Below are 13,280 nucleotides of genomic sequence, written 5' to 3'. Positions count from 1 at the left end.
AGTACAGAAAATAGTACAGCAAGAAGGGAGTTAATTTACAAGTTTATTCACTCGTAGCTTTATATTCTCATTCAGTTTTGTTGGATCGCCGGCGAGTGTGCACTGAAGTATGAAGTCCTGGTCTGCTTGACATAACGGGCTTTGTGGAGCAAATGTTGTTCCGTTACATTCGTCTGTAACACAGAGTAAATTTGTTATTTGTGTAAAGGTGAAACAGCATGATTTCCTCAACACGTAGGAGTAATATTTAGGATTCGACAACGGTTTTTACCGTTACTTTCACTGCGCCCTTCGTGTTCATAGGGCGTCGACGGCGCTCGTGTGGCCGTTAGCGCAGTGCCGGGTTCCTTGGAGACCGCTTCACTTCCATCCCAATGTAGTGCATATACATCTGACGCCGTACAGGTGAGAGAGTACGTCAGGAACTTGCCAAAGACAAGTGCTTTACCGATGGCACTGGGATTTCCCCCAACAAAACCACTCTCTGTTATCGTCTAAATCTAATGTCTAGATGACTTAGAATGCAAAAACCTTCGAAGCGTGATGGTTGGCATCTGTATTCATTCGAAAGACACAAATGGTACACAGCATAGTTTGCTTAAAGTCGCGTTCCCCAGGAATGATACTCGAGTCGACCAGTTGTAATCGACTAACAGAATAGATCTGGGCTGTTCAAGCGCCCTTTCGCATTGAACAAAAAATTCCAGCTTCTGAACTAGGCTTCAGTAATTTCCTAATTTTAACGCACGTGTCGAATTCTACAGGTCAGTACCACAAATTGCATCGTATGAAAGCAGCTTTACTTTCATTCCACGATGACCGCTTCGATGGCTTAATGGTGAGAGCGTCCTCCTCGAAGTCGGGAAACCTGGGATAACACCACGGGTGGGCCATACCAAAGACTTTAAAATGATACTTGTTGCTATCCCGCTTGGCGTTCAACACTTAGAGACTAAAGTAAGGGAACAGGACTGGTTACTTTGGTGTCAGTATATGTGACTGGATGGGGTGTCATGTACAGTGTCTTTGATTGACAGAGGCATTACTTATGGATAACAACTCCTGGATTTATTGTGTTGGTGACGTTTCGATGTAGGTTCTTACATCGTTATCAAACCATATGAATATACAGAGATACAAGACAACATATATACAGTAAGAGAGTGAGTGGTGTCAAAAACAGGCAACAATGTAACATAGATAATAACTTCAGGGTTAATGGCTTCAGGGTTTAAGGAGGTCACTGTCTAATCTGATGAGGTCATTGTAGGCGCTCGGTAGGTGGTACCCGCTGTCTCGGTTAAGCTGTGGATTGTGTCGTCGGATCATGATGGCCTCCAGCAGTTTCCTTCTTTTATAGTCTGTAGGGTATGAACTGTGTTCCATTGGAGTTGGTGTTCTGGATGGGCTCTGAAGTGGTCACTGAAAGCTGATTTTCCATCTAATTTTTCTACTGAGGCTTTGTGCTCTGCAATTCTGACATTGAGTGGTCTACCGGTTTCTCCAATGTATTGCTGTTGACAATCACAATTAATGCAGTACACAGATCCTTTGGGTTCTTCCCTATGGGTTGGCTGTTTCTTTCCATTGGCTTTGGGTAGGGCTTTAAGGTTAGAGGCGGAGGTAAACGTTGTTTGTATGTTCAGTTTGTCATGTAGGAGTCTTCTTATCTGGTAGCTTGGTGTGCCTATATACGGAATGGTTATATATATATTGGGGTGGTCGGGTCTCGTTGCTCTGGTCTTGTTAGCTGGATTGAGGATTTTACTGATCGTTCTCTCCACTAATTGTGGGGGGTATCGGTTTTGGGTGGTGAAGGCTGTTTTGAGGTGATTTATTTCTTCTTGGAGGTTGATACTGGATATCTATAGGGCTCGTTTTGTTAGGGTAGATATTATTGCCCTCTTGATCCGATTAGGTTGGTTAGATTGGTAATTTACGTATTGGTCTGAGTGTGTGGGTTTGCGGTATACTGAAGTGAGGAGTTTGTCGTTCCTCTTGCTAATAAGTACATCCAGAAACGGTATGGTTTTGTTGCATTCTTGTTCCATGTTGAACTGTATCCTGTTGTTCTGGGTGTTGAGGTGGTCAAGTAGGGACTGGGGGTTGTCAGTCTTGTTTAGGGCTACGAATGTGTCATCTACCTTACGGAACCAACACAACGGTTTGATGGGGCTTGCAGCTAAGACTTTGTTCTCAAATTCTGTCATGTATATTTCGGAGATAAGTGGTGATAGGGGAGATCCCATCGGTAAACCGTGGAGTTGTTCATATATGTCATCCCCCCACGTGAAATAGATGGAATGCATACACGAGTCCAGAAGGCTGACTATGCTGTCAGGTTTCATGGCTGTGTTGAGAGGGTGTTGTCCGCTGTTCAGCTTCTGTCGTATGATGTCTAGGGATTCTACTCTACGGATATTGGTAAATAGGTCGATGACGTCGTAACTGATCAGTTGGGCTGTGCCTGGAATGTCTTTAATTTTGTTGCAAAATTCTGCAGAGTCTTTGATGTAAGATTTGGAAGTTTTACCCAGCGGTGTTAGGAGTTTAGTGAGGTACTGTGCCGTGTCGTAGTGGACAGTGCCTCTGGAGCAGATCAGGAGTCGAGCTTTGATCGGGTTCTTATGAACTTTGATGGTTGCCCTGGCGTAAGGTGCTCTAGGGTCCGTGGTGTTGAGCTTTCGATACAGTTGGATGTCGATTTCATTGCTGTTCTGCAGGGCTTTGAGTTTTGCCCTAAATTCTCTTTCTAGTTTCGGTGTGGGGTCTTTGGTTATTTGCCTGTATGTCGTTGTGTCGCTGAGCATGTCGTTGACTAGTTGGTTGAATTTGTTCTTGTCAAGTATAACTGTGGCTCTTCCTTTGTCTGCAGGGGCGATGGTGATGGTATTATCGGAGCGTAGATTCTTGATGGCCGTTCTTTCTTCTCGGGGGATATTTGGTTTTTGCTTGGGTGCTTTGATGAGAATGTCGCTGATTTGGTGTCGGATGTAATCAACATTACCTCCAGGGGCGAGTTGTTGAAGACGGTGTCTTTGGCATTGTATTTTAGCGACGGCAGTACTTTCGCGGCATGGGCTCGCCCTGCCACATGAATACACAAGGTATGTACATTCACCTAAGGGCAACCGACGTCATATGACTGAACTGTTGTTAAGTACGACTCTAAACCCCAGCCACACATATACATACATTCATTCCACGAGTTGATATTAACTTTCGCATTGTATGAACACGGATTCTATGTTGGTTGACAGCGTTCATTCTTGACCGTGACCTTAGCGTCACAATGGCAGTACTCCTCCTTCTCAGGGTGATGGGCGCGTGTTCCGCGTCTTTGGCGCGGGCCTCTGAGGGGTCACTAAGATAGCGGTCAAAAACGCCACGATATTATGGTGTTCTGTTACGAAAAGACTTTTGCATAAGAATGATTTCATTTGTTTGTGTACTTACTCAGAGTAGCATTAGTGTTTTCACACTGACTGAACTTTGACGCCGGAATTCCGAACCACTTCTCTTCTTTGCCCCAAGGGGCGTGCCATTTGACGCATGCGCATTTGCCGGATTGACAGTCCGCTCCTATCCCACACTTATCGCCCGTGGTACAACTGTCGCTGAGTGCTTTGTAACCGGTCCCAATGCACCAAAAATTGTCTGATGTGGCTCTGAAATTGGGGTGGCACACGCACAGATTCTTCGAGTTACACACGGAGTGCCTTGGCAGACAATCTCTGGTTTTGTTGCAAGGTTCTCCGATGAGACTGGCTAAAGACAAGTTGATAGTTATAATCGTTACAGTGCCGACAAAAAGTTAAATATATACGTTGTCTTTTCTTACTGAACAGAAGTGTTTTTTGGTTTTCCATAAAATGGTCAGTACGGTACAAGGTAAATAGAAAGATGTATCCGCATCTGTATAGCATTTACGGGATGTTTGATCCACGTTAAAAAACGTTAGTTTATGTATGAGATTTCTGAAAAGAACAGAACATTAATCGTTGCTACACCCAGTATGACTAACTGTGTCAGGTCAGTATTATGTCCAAAATGGCAAAATATATGATATATTTTTTGAATTACTTAGTGATAGTTGATTTGTGAAAGGAGAAAACCACAGTCCCGCGAGTAAACAAACAACATTTACCTGACAAACTTCCAGATTCAAAGCAGCAAATCCTCTTTGGTCAAACTTCGATTGATTTCTTCAATAAAAATAATACAAAAAAAAAAAAAAACAACAGGAAAACAAAACAAAAAAACAAACCTTTCTCACAAATGTTCAGCTGAGCATTGGTTATGTATCCGACATCACACTGACAAACCATTCCGTCACATCGATGTGGTCGACACACTGCTCGAGGATCGGCACATTTTCTAACACTCGTACAGTTCTGACCAAGCAGTACAGGAGGTACTGTTCTCGTTGTTTCACTGGCTGTATTCCTGGGGTGAACTGTGGAAGCCGATGACAACGTAGACCGTGTGGACGTGGTGGATGACGCTGATTTGCTTGTCGAAGTCGAGGGTGGATTAAATGTTGTACTACTGCAAACTACTGTTAAAGATATTTTCAGAATTCAAAAATCAGTACAATTTAAAATATTAGATCAGATCTATAATGTGGAAGTCTCAAACCTGTCACCATTTTGATAAAACAATAAATTTAAAAACAAATAACAATCTAATGGGACACCCCTCGGACGAGCTACACAGAAGGTCCTAATCGCAGTAAAACACACTGTTTCCCTCTGTGACGTTGCAGTGCTGGTACACTTCATATGCCAATTATTTTACAGTAATAGAAGAAAGAACACAAGAGTTTTGTGTCGTTTCGTTAAAGGCGTAAGGGAGTTTTAAGAGTTCCCAATTTAAAGTTCTTAAAATAGAATCACAAGACCGAATCCTGTCAAGGAATAACCTGTATCAATTTGCCATTTCTGAGATCAGATTTTAATTTCACCATTTCTTATTCAACAGAATTTGCTTGAGATTCGATGATATTGTGCAATATACTACTATCATTAGGCAGATTGGTAATATCAACGTACATAAAGATTTACGGGAGATGTTACTCGCACATTGGGGTAAAAACTTCCGTGGACGCTTATGACCTATGGCTTATTAGATCAAAATGTCACTGCCGCAACAAGCAAATCAGCCGTTGGCAGATAGGGAGGCGAGTTCGATTCCAATCCTCCCTTGTTTCTTCCGATGCTTTTTAAGTTCCTGCACGACAACTACAGCCACCATTATAGCTACAACTTCCGGGAAAAAAATAACATTCATTAATCTACCGACTAATAGTCCCGGCGACCTGTCGCCAAAGAGGAATCAAACCGAAATCAAACCGATTTACTATTGAAGCCCAATGCCCCTGGGTGGCGTGTCACCAGCGTATTGTTTCAGTGTTCATTGATTTTAATGTTTTAAGATTGGATATCTCGCTACGCAGAGTTTAAACCCTTAAACAGAGGGAACAGTAATACATTTTACAATATGTTTCAAAAGCATTTATATTCAATTATTTAATTTAACCCCTATAACTGAAGAGTTCTCAAAGTGAAAATGTTTGGCGCCCTCAAATCTTTCCTGGTGCAATGTTTCCTTAACGTATGACGTTGAGGATGGCAATTATGCTGTATTGACCTCAAAATGTTGCTCGAACGATCTGCGTTATTTGTGGTTATACTTAAGCAGTGGATGACTGCATGTGTTCGTATGCGTAACGTCACTCGATGTAGATATGAGAGGACACACTTGGTTGCGATACGTATTATCCTTCAGTTTTAATATTCCACATTTTTTGTTACACTTTAGGAAAGACTACCTGTATCATTTTACCTTACCCATAATGTAGTGGTTTCAACACTTTTGTAGCTGTTAGAGCAGGGATGTTTTTCAGATAACTACCTAAATAGAGTTGAGTTCTAACCAGTTCCCAAACCTTACAACCAACGTGTATGCACCTGTGAAACACGTTATTGTGTACTGTTATTGTATTTCACGAAATAAACAGACAAATAAGCCATTCTCACAAAAAGGATGAAGACGAAAACTATATTGAGAGATACCTTGTTTAGGTCTGAGTCATTTCACTGCCAAAATTACTTACACGTTGGAAGATTTGTCTAAATCGTGTATTATGCTCACCTTTGTCAAATTGCATTGTTTGAGCGTTCGGCCTGTATCCCATGTTACACTGACAGGTGGATACCAAACAGTGATCAGGCTTGCACACTGTGTTTGGAACTGCACATTCGCTGTCATCCTGACACTTCTCATCCAGGGAGGCGCCTAAAATGAATAAATCACGAATGTTACACACTTGGACAAACTTTGATAGGACCAGCTCCTTTTCATGTTGGAGGTGAATTATCGAAATTTTTCAGTCAGATATGATCACGTGCAGATATAGAGAAACGTGTTATGCAGCAGACAATATTGTAATTAGTCATGCCAATATTATTCGTATATTATAAGAGGACTTTGTACGACTGTTAATGCATGTAATTATGCACAAAATTAATTTCCTCCAAAACATTCACAGCATTTTATTCACACATTTAAATAACAAATAGCTTGTGTTAATATCAATAAAAAAACGTAATCTTTGTCATGTACATACTCCTTACAGCGCAGAGTCGCTCTCTAGTGTTAGCGGTGATAAAAGAGGGGCATGGGGAGTGCGTTTTGTGTGTTTTCAACTACCTTTTGCTTCCCTCATTCCATACACCCACCCCTTTATGCCATTGCAGACACAATGCTCTATTAAACTTTGGTTGTTGTGTGTGCAGAGATTAAAGAATAATTCAAACAGTTAACATTAACACATGTTCACCTACATTTCACTGTAGCGTAGAAACAATGAACAATAAAAATCATACCAAAAGTTTAATCTCCGGGCCAGTTTTTATCAGTAGACTTGTTTTTTCCTGAATGAAGTACTCCTCTGTTGATTTAACTTGACAGGCTAACCCATTCATTGGCCAGGCAGTTAAAAGTATAGGTTAGCACATGATTACCGAGGACTACACAGCACTGCATCGAAGCGTAGCACATGATTGATGAGGACTACACAACATTGCATCCAGGGGTAGCACATGACTGATGAGGACAACACAACATTGCATCGAGGCGTAGCACATGATTGATGAGGACTACACAACATTGCAATGACGCGAAACCCATGACTGACTAGGGCAACACAACATTGCATCGAGGTGTAGCACATGATTGATGGGAACTACACAACATTGCAATGACGCGAAAGCCAAGACTGACTACGGCAAAACAACATTGCATCGAGGCGTAGCACATGATTGATGAGGACAACACAAGATTGCATCGAGGTGTAGCACAGGGTTTATAAGGACAACACAACATTGCATTGAGGGGAAACCGATGATTGACGAGGACTACAAAACATTGCAATGAGGAGAAACGCAGATACAATGTTGTATTGTCTAGGGCTATCAAAATCAATCAGTCCTATATTGAGGTGAAGTTGACTTGAGCAAGTAACCCACAACTGATGCGTTACCCAGGTTTCTGTAACAATAATCAGATTAACAGATTAATTAAAGGATTAACACAACAACTAAATCCATAAATCATTAACTATTTAAAACTAATTTAAACAGTAAACACATGACCTACCTTGAATACAACGTGTTCCGGAGACTAGGGAGAGGATCACAAGTAACCAAGGTTTCATTCTGACCTGTCCTTGAAACAAAAAACTATTTTCTAAAATTTAAAATAATTTATTCATCATGTTAATGGCGTTCAAAATGATACGGTAAATGTGTTTAGGAACAATGTACCTACATAGTAAACCCATAAAACAGCGCGAATGCTAAACATGTTCCCGAAAAACATCATAAAGAAGCCAGTAAATGTAAATGTATCTGAAGGAAGACATATTTTTCTCCAAAGCAGCCTGGACAAAGACAATTTTCCTTTGAATACACAGATGGACGTATAAAATGTTGACATGGGTGAAAGTGGAATGAAATCTCTGCATTTATTTTTTGGGGTTTTTTTTCAATAAGATTTAATAAAAGTATTTATTATGTTACTTACATAATTTTATTCTTTACCGGTCGATCATGTTGCATGCTAAAATCTCTGATGGAATAGCCCGAGTATCAGTCATTTACGTAAAATTTTCTTTACATAGAAGTGAAATGACAGGCTGAAAACAGCGGACTGAAAGTGGTTTATTGAGCCCACACATTTACTTTTGGGAGTTCAATTGATTTTAGAAAGGTGCTTTGAGAGGAGTGATAGACAACTGGGAAAATGTAACTTTTAGCACTAAAGGTAATATCTCATGACATTTTTAACCTCCTAAATGTTCTTTTGTTGTTAAATTTTTAGGCCATTTAAGGTGTTCTGCAAATTGAACAATGATAATGGGCCAGACACGGTACTGGTAACACCTGAGGCGGTTTATTAGGTCAGTAAAAGTAAAATTAAGACATGGAAGCCGTTCTACAGTGGTAGATTTATCACACATTTTGATAAAATAAAAAATAACTTTGTAAGGCGTTGCGCAAATTACAAAAGAATTACAATATATCTTGGAGTCTCAGTTAATTATATAATAAGGTCAATTTAAAAGGGTGGTTTATATTGTTTACGAAGCAAAGGAATTTTAGCAGCCTAAATTTTGTCTATATTTCGTGTACGCTATTAGCTGAATATTCAGTTGAACTGTATATTTATCAACAGTTCATATGCTTAGCTGTGTCGTTCTCTTATTTACACCCGTTATTAAAATGAGTTAAGGTAGATTAGCTCAGGTATGTAAACGTCCGTGTCATTACCTTAGCTGTAATCTACAAGTCCGAAAACTGCAATGTCAGAGCAAACCTTGCATCAGATTTTTTGACTTTCCATCAAGAATACTGGTAATTGAAGTTACACTAAGATGAAGGACTAAATTATTGTGTAATACTCTTTGCAGAGTTTAAATGTCTACTTTGAAGTTAAGACAAAACAAATATTCTGAAGTGTATTATGACGAAATATTTGTTCAAACTTTTACAACCTGTTACATTGCATTTAAAACTCTGGATACTTGAGTGACCTTTTCTGACCTTATTGTGACCGGTGACGTCACATAAGGTTTTTGCCGCTTGATAAAAGTACTCTGTTAAACTACTATATTAAATTTCACAGACATACTTGTATGGAGCCATAAAGGCATTGACTGAATGGACCCTAAAGCTAAAAATTTTCTTAATGGATATATCATTCGTTGATGAATCCACTTCTATGCAAATGGAACAGTCAGGCATCGTTAATGTTTTGATGATGACTCTGAATCCTTGATATCACAAGAAGATTAGGTTCGAGGAACATCCTACAACGAGGGTGGACATCAGGCAACAGAATCTGAACACGGACAAATTACAAAAATGTAACATGACTGCTAGTTCAGTAATATTTTCACCATGACAAAGACTTGACTCTACCACCCAAAGGTACTCGTGATTAACCTGTACCTATCACTTGTAGATTTTCTAGGGATACACTAACTACCCCAAAACGTTTGATAATCTCAGGATATTCGCTCTTTGGAAATGAAATTGTGCCCGTACTCTCTTCAAGCAGTAAAGCAGGCTAGATGTTTCAAGGATTATCATTCGGATGCAATTGTTCTCTAATGAAGGAAAAAAAACAAAACAAAATAACGAACCTTCTATCCAGTTTGCTTAGCTTGGTGCAGGTGGCGGCATACTTAGAACAGCAATCCAAAAACTTGACCAAAGAATCTTTGCCCTACACAAGACGGACCTCGAATCTGCAGTCGTGCATGAGAAGCTCTAGATTGTACACAAACATAAGTCCTCCTCCAGAAATAGCGGTGTTATTCCATAATAGTTCATTTATTCTTCAAGGCCTAGTACAGGGGAAGGATAGAAACTGACTGTAGAAGTTAATGAAAGTGTACAATGAAAACCTCTTCTTATAAGGAATGTTCCCCTTCTAAGTCTAACAGTACTTGGCTTGACAGGTTTAACATCAAGGTCAAAGTGTCGACAAAGAATCATGTTTCAGAGGTATTTGGATGAGTCACTTTACTTTGCTTTTCGGATGAGAAGAGAAATCTTCTTCCTTTTCTGGACAGCTTGACCGTACAACAAACCAATTATTGCCAACACCCATGGCTGTGTAATTAAAGCCAACATGCAAAACTTATGACACTTCAAATGAAGGAGCAGGATGGTGATAAATGAAAGAGTGAATGTCCCTCTGAAAGAATCAAAAGTCTTGCGATTTCCTTTGTTGTTTGGAGACATGGAAACACTCCTACTGTGTGCCATTTGGAATTTGCCATGTGGATATTTAGACCGGAAGTCAACAGATAATTGTTAACACAACCACAGAAGAATGCCCCAAAATTTTAGAAAACATAAATTTTATGTCTTGTGTCGCTTTCTGGCTACAAGAAAAACTGCTGATGCAGTCCTTCTCGCCTCCTGATGCTCACCCCTCTTCCAACCCAGATAGCACTAAAATGTCAACAAATGTCTTTGCAATTAGATTTGAAAAGATTAGCTTGAAGTAGTTAAGGAAGTATTGCTAAAGGTAAAGGCTCTATTCCTGAGTTGATTGGGGGGGGGGGAGGGGACGCAAATAGCGCTGTTATTGTAAGACTGTTGGCAATACATGAGTTAGCAAATTGAAAAATAAGTATTTTTATTGAATGGGGCATAACCCAAACAAAGGCACACATCTGTGAAGGCTATCATATCAAAACAAGAACTAAAGACATGTACCAATAAAAAAAATTGGCCAGGAGAATTGCTCACCTTGGATGGTACCAATACATGAAATTTGGAACCTTGGCTCATGGACTGTGTATACAGGTGATAAATTTTATGACCTACAGCTAATTAATTTTGTATGCATGGTTTGTGAGGAACCGACACCAGCCGTAGGGCTGTATAGGTTTCTTTCTCTGCCCAGCTTCCGCTACGCCCACGACCATCCGCAGGTTGACCATCATATGCATTGTATTAAAGTGAAATATTCTGGAGTAAGCCTATAAGTATATTGGTGTGTCCCTGCGGATGGTCGTGGGTTTCCCCTGGGCTCTGCCCGGTTTTCCTCCCACTATAATATTGGTCGCTGCCGTATAAGTGAAATATTCTTTAGAACGGCGTAAAACACAAATCAAATAGATAAATAAATAAAATGAATGTCTTCCATAAAATAAAAATGAAACCGCAGCATCAAAGAGGCTATGCCAGAAATTTTTCGCAAAAAAAAAATTCGATCAACGCAAATCCAGTCGAAGTTTTGCTGTTTTAAAACTATTTCTATATCACTATCATAAAATCTGTGAACAACACTGTCCAGTTTTGTTCTTTTCACTCTCTTGCTAACTGAAGATTTAACTGAAAATAACGTTTCAGTGTGGAACAAATCAGGCCTGAATCACTGTACATCGCAATGCATGCTTTCTAAGCTGATGCCTTAAGCCAAAATAGTTTTCAAGCATACCTGTTGGAGGGCGGTAGTTTCTTCCACCCATAAAGCTGACCACTGCATATCAGTTAAATATTCCTGGGCATGACGCTAAACACTGATGCTATATGAAATAAATAAATAATAAAATAAAAAAAAGAAGTTAATAAATAAAAATGTAAATAGAAAGTTTAAATTTCATGCACAGATATTTAAAACTTACCTGATCAGAGGTTTGAAAATAAGCTCTGGGTACAAACGACTATAACTCCGTCTGGTTTACAAACCACGACACAGAAATAAAGTGCAAAGCAATTTATATTATGTCGATTTAATGTTTGTCTTTGCTGTAATTTGACAAGTTACATAGGATTGTTGGCACGACTGACATAGTTTGTACACACCATGATGAGCATAAGTATCTACAAGTGCATAGCAGCGTCCCTAAGAAGTGATTTTTTATATTTGCGTTGTGAGTTTTAAAAGTGTTTGTTCCACTAATGTTTATGACGGAAGAGACATGTGTGCAGAGATAAGAATGGGACTTCTTTTCCTTACCTTCGATGTTCTTGTACAAATACACACAGGCTACAAACAGTACACTATCAACACAAACAAGGTCTAAAGTCTTATGTTTTCATGTTGCGTGGCTTAGCGCCCAGCCCTGTGAATACAGAAAGATAAGAATATGACATAATACCCTTTATTATATCTGGTATAAGTTTCTCTGCCTTTCATTGGATGAAATCAAGTCATATAACGTCCAGCAGCCATTGAATTTACATCCAGTAACGTCGTCAACGTCGTCACGCAAAACCGTTTGCGACATTACTTGTTCCATCTTCCATCCTGTCACGTGTGTAATATATCCCGATATATGTACATGCATAAAACATGGCGGAAATCAGCGCGTTCTCAAATCTATACGATTAAAATGTGTTATTCGATGCAATAACACAATAGTTTTAAGTTATAGAAATCAACATATTTCCGCTCCCCACGGAGGATGTGAAATGACAAATCATTATATATTTTCCATTCTTGAGTATGTGTAAAATTTTCAATAGTCTTTAAAAATGCACGTATACTCTATAGATTGAGGGACTGCTATCACGTGGAAACCCCCAGTCCGTTATTCTTGCTTATCACTAAAACAACGTAACCCTATTTGGGAAGCGAGTGAAAAGAAAACAGACCAGGGATACAAATGTGGAAAAAATATTATCTTTCTCACATTTACCATGGTTTACGCACATTATCTTTATCAATCGATCATTTACATTCTTCTTTTGTTTCAAATCAGGAATATCAATGTGACAAATGGGGCAACGTGTTAATTTTTATTTTGTTCAGCCTGGAAGACTTCTTCTTTTTAATTGAGAAGAAGGCAAACAAAGTGTCCTGAGTATATATATGGATGGAAGGCACACATGGTAACAATAGCCCGGTGGCTGCAAATATCTGCCTATTGTGATACATGAAGAATCCAGGTCACAAATGCTAGTTTCGTCCGTAAAAAGGATTATAGACGGCTGTTTGTGAGACAAATGCGGATACCGAAACGTCATTACCTTCTGCTGTGCATACCTGTTGTAAACATGCCATTCCCGAGTGAGTACAAGACTATCTGCCGTTATACACGTCAGTATGGATACGAATATTTTGAAGTATTCTTCAGTCATAAAGAGTCTGTCATGAATTTTAAACAAAACTAATATTAAATTATTGCTTCTGTTTGATTATATTATTGCTTCTGTTTCGATCTGGTGATTTTTTTTTTTAAAAAGATAAGCAATGAA

At 39.4% G+C, this 13,280-nt stretch overlaps 2 long non-coding RNA genes across 2 annotated transcripts; both read right to left on the bottom strand.

Moving 5' to 3' along the window:
• Positions 1-26: 26 nt before the first annotated feature.
• Positions 27-4,367, bottom strand: LOC135462936 (uncharacterized). Its single transcript, XR_010443510.1, has 3 exons — positions 4,268-4,367; positions 3,457-3,768; positions 27-173 (listed from the first exon to the last, which is right to left on the bottom strand). It is a non-coding gene; the product is annotated as an uncharacterized LOC135462936 (long non-coding RNA).
• A 64-nt stretch (positions 4,368-4,431) lies between these two features.
• On the bottom strand, positions 4,432-11,790 carry LOC135463159 (uncharacterized). The gene is made up of 4 exons (XR_010443530.1): positions 11,705-11,790; positions 7,660-7,728; positions 6,154-6,297; positions 4,432-4,558 (listed from the first exon to the last, which is right to left on the bottom strand). It is a non-coding gene; the product is annotated as an uncharacterized LOC135463159 (long non-coding RNA).
• Between the last annotated feature and the right edge of the window lie 1,490 nt (positions 11,791-13,280).

The sequence above is a fragment of the Liolophura sinensis genome, chromosome 2 (assembly GCF_032854445.1).
Source record: "Liolophura sinensis isolate JHLJ2023 chromosome 2, CUHK_Ljap_v2, whole genome shotgun sequence".
Classification (NCBI taxonomy): domain Eukaryota; kingdom Metazoa; phylum Mollusca; class Polyplacophora; order Chitonida; family Chitonidae; genus Liolophura; species Liolophura sinensis.
Note: the sequence above shows the minus strand (reverse complement) of the source record. Positions and strands in the feature narration are given on the sequence as shown.